General features: G+C 33.9%; 1 pseudogene; it reads right to left on the bottom strand.

The window, feature by feature from the left end:
* Positions 1 to 4,542: 4,542 nt before the first annotated feature.
* LOC145267275 (U2 spliceosomal RNA) lies at positions 4,543 to 4,652 on the bottom strand (annotated as a pseudogene).
* Between the last annotated feature and the right edge of the window lie 1,899 nt (positions 4,653 to 6,551).

Here is a 6,551-nt window from a genome sequence, read left to right on the forward strand (position 1 = left end):
TAGTGAGGTTCTGTAACAGCTTCCTTTCTGTTTTCAAAGGTGGATTCTTTTTCAAATTAGACTTGCCAGCAGATTAAATCTGCCCCTTTTTACTCTATCCCTTAACAATGTAGCGTTGCCTTTGTCTGATGGTAGTATTATGATATCATTGTCATTGCGTAGTGATACGATAGACAATACTTTATTCTTTATATAAGGTTAAGTATTTCGCCATAAGATTCTATTAAATCTTCTCAATTCTTGGAATATTCTACTATATTCCTTAACAATGTAACGTTGCCTTTGTCTGATGGTAGTATTATGATATCATTGTCATTGCGCAGTGATACGATAGACAATACTTTATTCTTTATATAAGTTTAAGTATTTCGCCATAATATTCTATTAAATCTTCTCAATTCTTGGAATATTCTACTATATTCCTTAACAATGTAACGTTGCCTTTGTCTGATGGTAGTATTATGATAGCATTGTCATTGCGCAGTGATACGATAGACAATACTTTATTCTTTATATAAGGTTTAGTATTTCGCCATAAGATTCTATTAAATCTTCTCAATGCTTGGAATATTCTACTATATTCCTTAACAATGTAACGTTGCCTTTGTCTGATGGTAGTATTATGATATCATTGTAATTGCGCAGTAATATAATCGACAATACATTATTCTTTATATAAGGTTAAGTTTTGGAGACATTGAAGTCTCAAGTGCTTGTCTAACTTTCAACCTTAGATCATCCTCTTGGGGTTGTTCAAGTCTGCCTCTTCTATTGGAGCTATCATATCTACGTATAGAATCCGCTTGATGATTGTGACGAAGTTGAGACATAGGTTTAGCACAGATTACTCCAAGCGAGTTAGCTGATGTTTACTTTTATTTAGGAGGAGAAAGAAAGTCAGAACACCAGAGTTGATTAGCCAAATAAAGAATTTCATCGATAAAGACCGTGGTGTGTCTTTAGTGGTTAATAAATGCACAGTTTAACGTCAGTACGGGAACTGTACACATGATTATTCAAAGGAATTGGAGATGCAGAATATTTGTGCGAAGTTTGTCTCAACGCCATTAAGAAAAAAACTGCCTTGTCTCAAAATATTTGACCAACGACGGTCATCAAGACAGTTCGTAACTCTCCCTAATGTCCAGACCTTACTCACTGTGACGTTTGATTATTCCCTAAGCTCAGGGAAAACCTTAGAGACTGTCGTTATGAGACAATTGAGGGCATGAAAGAAGTTGTGAAGGGGGTCATTGGCACGCTCACAAATGAGGACTTCCATGGACTCTTACAGAAGTATTGCAGCTAGAGGAGATAACTTCGTAGGTGCTAAGAGTATCATGCATATACTATTACCGACACTAGTGTTTCATCCTTTCGGGAATCATCAGTGCAGGGTGGCATATATATATATATATATATATATATATATATATATATATGTGTGTGTGTAAAAGAGATTTAGAAGGCTGTCACAATGCGAGGAATGAATTATAGTCGCTGTTGGTAAGAGGAGAGGAGAACAAGTGGCAATTTACAAATCAATAAGTACATATATATATATATATATTATTTTATATATTTATATATATATATATATATATATATATATATATATATATATATATATATATATATTCAGTTGTATGGTAAAATGTCTTACTTGTAATTCCATGCGACGTATTCACTTATTAATTTCGGAAAAAATTTCCCTTTTCCGAAATTAATAATGGAATACGTCGCATGGAATTACAAGTAAGAAATTTTACCATACAACTGAATAATTATATATATATATAAATAATAATATATATATGTATGTACTTATTGATTTGTAAATCGCCACTTGTTCTCGTCTCGTCTTACTAACAGCGACTATAATTCATTCCTCGCATTGTGACAGCCTTCTCAATCTCTTTTACATACCTATCCCACACAATGCTTCAAGCAAACTACATATCAATATATATATATATATATATATGTGTGTGTGTGTGTGTATGTGTGTGTGTGCGTGCGTGCGTGCATGCGCGTGCGCGCGTGTGCGCGCGTGCGTGTGCGTGCGCGCGTGTGCGTGTGTGTGTTTTGTGGTTGTGTGTGTAAGTGTGTGTGTGTTCAAATACAGAGAGAGAGAGACATGCACGCGTATATCGACATAAGTATTTTTCTTCAATAATAGATGCTGATCAAACGAACGCCCCCAAATCACTGATTGCTCGTAAAATCGAGCCGTTACTCAAAGGAGGTCTTAGACCGCAAAATGTGTTAAGTACTATTCAAACGCCATTTTGTGATATTAATGGCGCCAAAATAAAATAAAAGAAACATGGAAAAGCTGGGAGAAAAAAAAGCTGAAAAATGTGTAAGTCATTCGTATTGGTGTGATTACACTCGCCTGGTCGGATGAGACATGTGAGTGTCGTTAGGGGTGTAACCGCATAAGTTTATTACGACACTCGTAATTTAGTTGGTATTCACGTCTCAAGAGACCGCACCAAATGCAGCTAAACACATCGGGGTGCAGGTATAAGTGATATATATATATATATATATATATATATATATATATATATATTTATATATATATATATTTATATATATTAATATATTCATATATATATATTTATATATATATATATTTATATATATATATAATAAAATCATACATTTAAAATGTATATGCTTATATATGTATTATTTACATCTTTTCTAATATATCTTTACTATCCTTTGCCTATTTTTGTTTGTGTATATATATATATATATATTTATATAATATATATATATAATATATATATTAAAAATATATATAAATATATATATAATATATACATATATATAAATATATATATATATTATTTTTAATCACCATTTATTTACCAATTTAAACATTTCATTGTTCCATGCTATATATATCATATATATATATATATATATATATGTTATATATGTATATTTATATATTTAAACACACGTACACACACATACACACACACACACACACACACACACACATATATATATATATATATATATATATATATTGAGCCCAAATGAAGGCGAAACTCGAGTCTTTGATTTCCTGTTTGTTAACTTTCATTGTTGCTGTGGGCTACGACATTGTATCGCTGTGGAAATAATTATATATCTCTTATATTATTGTATAATTAACTAGGCGCAGTTTTTCGCTTCTGCGCCAAAATACCGTAGGTTTATACCAACAATTGGCACATAAAAATGTGTTATGTTTACGCTATTAGCCATTACCTTATATAACTATAGAACTCTATTACATGCACATAATTCCGTACTATTAAAACATTACATTTATTCCTAGGAGCGTCATATTCATCATCGTCATGGCCATTCAACGCCGAGTACATTTATACTTTGTTCTACTTTCCTGGGTTTACTCCGTAATTAACTGATTAGTGAATTTAGACATATCGCCTACTGTTAACGCTTTACCCCTACACAAATAATGATTTTGTCATCTTCCCATCCCTCAAAATCATATTGGTTCCGATCTACATATTTGAATATTCCAGAATTAGCGTAACACCATTCAAAAACGAACACTCCAGAGATTTCCACAAATATAACTTCCCTGATTTGAATCATTGCATTTTAAATATCCGGATTATAAAATTCGGAATCTCGAAAAAAAAAAAATGATTGGCACGACATTTTAAATTATTACCAGTACTATTTTCGTTATTACAATCAAATTACTTGATTTATTGCTTGTTTGTCGTGTTGTTTTATGTTAGAGACGCCCCTTCATGGGATTAATGGACTATTTCATGACGGCACTTCCTCTAGTGACGTCACTTCCGGAGATGCATATGTTCCTTGCTCTTTACGTTTACTTCGTTGACAGTGACAAATAATTATTATGCTTTATTTCAGTAATACATTTACAGTGACACATCATTATTAATTATATTTTATTTTAATGATAAAGCTAACGAGACAGTAATTAGTGTTTACTAAACGGTTATTAGGGATGCTTTATATTTTATCTTGTTTACGCACTGCCGATTCGATTTTGCAGATTACATGTTTGTTTATATTATAAATGCTTCGCAAACTTTAAATGCCTAAAATTAATTCACACTATTATTTCTCATGTTCAGACGTGGTTAATGATTACTTTAAATTAAACTTTTACTTCAGTAATAAAAGTACCGCAATAGTATTTCATTTTTAATTGACCATGGACGCATGGGATAAACTTAACAACGTTATTTAACAAATAACAAGGCCGATAGCCATTAGTCGCGTGCTTTCGTGTAATGAATGAATGCGTGAATGTAGGATCGACATGAAATTCTTTAAGATAAACTAAAATGACCGAAAAATGGGCTGAAATGACTTAAATAAATAAAAAGCAAATGACTTAGAATGACTTTAATGAACTTAAGGATGAACTGAATGATCTTAAGAATGACTTGAATGCTTAAAAAATAACTGGAATCCTTCAAAAACAACTTGAATGATCTGAAGAATGACTTGAATGGCTTTCAGACTGACTGGTTGTAAAGTGGGTGATCATTTTACATTAAATTAATACAGAAGTTACAAACATAAGTACAGCATGTAGTAAGAATAGATACTACACTTTGATCTTGGCCAAAAGGCCAAGAAAAGGTGGTATTTATTTGCTCCCCCACCGAACAAATTAGGCACAAGGCAGATTTTTAATGTGAGTAGTAAAGGGGAACTGGGGACCAGCTCCCCGGGGAGTAGGGGAGCTGGATAGTGACAATTTGTACGGAGGTTTTCCCTTACATTGACCAAGGTCTTATATGTGGGGTTGGTATGTATTTGCTCCCCCACCGAGCAAATAAGGCACAAGGCCGATTTTTAATGTGAGGAGTGAAGGGGAAATGGGGACCAACTGCCCGGGGAGTAGGGGAGCTGGATAGTGACAAGTGGTATGAAGGGTTGCCCCTACATTGACCAAGGTCTTATATGCGGAGTTACCCCCACATATGGTCTTGCAGTATCTGCCGGAAAAGATGGTATTTATTTGCTCCCCCACCGAGCAAATTAGGCACAAGGCCGATTTTTAATGTGAGGAGTGAAGGGAGGGGGAAGGGGAAAAGGGGACCAGCTCCCGAGAGGTGGGAAATGGGAGCTGGTTAAAGGTCAGGCATGTGGGGTTGCCCCCACATCTGGTCTTTGCTAGTCATAGCTAGTCATAGCTAGTCATAGCTTGCAGTATCTGCCGGAAAAGATGCTACACTTTGATCTTGGCCGAAAAGCCAAGAAAAACTTAAAAAAGCTAAGAACAGCATCTATTAACAACAGACGTTTGATCTTAACAACAAAAGCTAAGTACAAAAGTGTTACGGACAGACCGATCGACGGAGCCACCGACCGACTGACCGACGGAGTGACTTATAGAGTCGCTTGCACGCGACTAATAAAAAAGGGTAACTATGAAAATTATTTCAACTTTCGACCAATCCTTTTAAATTACCACCTTTAAAGTTTTTTCCGGGGTGCTGAAAATGAAAATAACGTTTAACATTCCGCCAAACAAGTAGTTTAAAATATATGAAGAAAGTTAATTAAAAAAAAGATTTTCGGCGATGCGAAAAACGAAAATAACGTTTAAAAGTCAGGCAGACAAGTAGTTTCAAAAGTATTAAAAAATGTTGGTTTAAAAAAGTTGGGGATCACTTGTATATAATGGTGTCACGTATAATGAGCACCCACTTTATGCCCAACTTTTGTTTGGGGGCGAGTCAGCGTACAATGAACACAATTACACGTAAACTGCGCACCCAATTTTTTTGTGGGGTTACTACACATTATTAATCGATTAGAAGTGGGTGCTCATTTCGCGTTATATTATTATAGAAAATTGATCCCCTGCGTGTTAGAAACTAACTTGGAATCTACTCATATGCCGGATTTTTATTACTTTATTTTCGTTTCCAGCACCGCCAAAAACGCTTAAAAGTGGTCATTTTAAAGGATTTTTGAGGGTGGAAAGATTCTTTCTATTTACCAAGAAAAGAAATAATGCAAGATGAGGTTTTACGATGAGTAAATGTGTATCATTATATAATTTATAAGTAAAAGCGTTGAACAATACAAAGCAAAATTTTGAGTAATTATTTTTTATATTTTTAAATATTCTTCCACCTTAAGATTGAATAAAAAAAATAGCGTGAAAGTTAAATTTAACCTGAAAACACCAATTACAAAAAGCGCCGTACCAAAAATGCATAAGCACCAAATTTTAAAGTGGATGTTGATCTAGGATGCATATGATGGCAGAGCCCAATACCATCGTGCAATTTTTAAATAGGTTTTTCAAGTTAAATTCATGTTTTACGATATTTTTTACATTTCGAATCCCTTACGTCTTGAACACGTTTTGAATACCTGTTTCTTTGAACATGTTTGTCCGTTTTATCTCTGTTGGCACATCGCGCAGCCGGCTTGGTCATTTGCATATTGCTGCCATTCTGTTACATAGTCATTTTACGCCAAATAAAATATGTGGGAAATAGTTCATGTTCTTTGATATCTTCAAA

This window comes from Euprymna scolopes, chromosome 42 (assembly GCF_053919585.1).
Source record: "Euprymna scolopes isolate OS-2025 chromosome 42, ASM5391958v1, whole genome shotgun sequence".
NCBI classification, from domain to species: Eukaryota; Metazoa; Mollusca; class Cephalopoda; order Sepiida; family Sepiolidae; genus Euprymna; species Euprymna scolopes.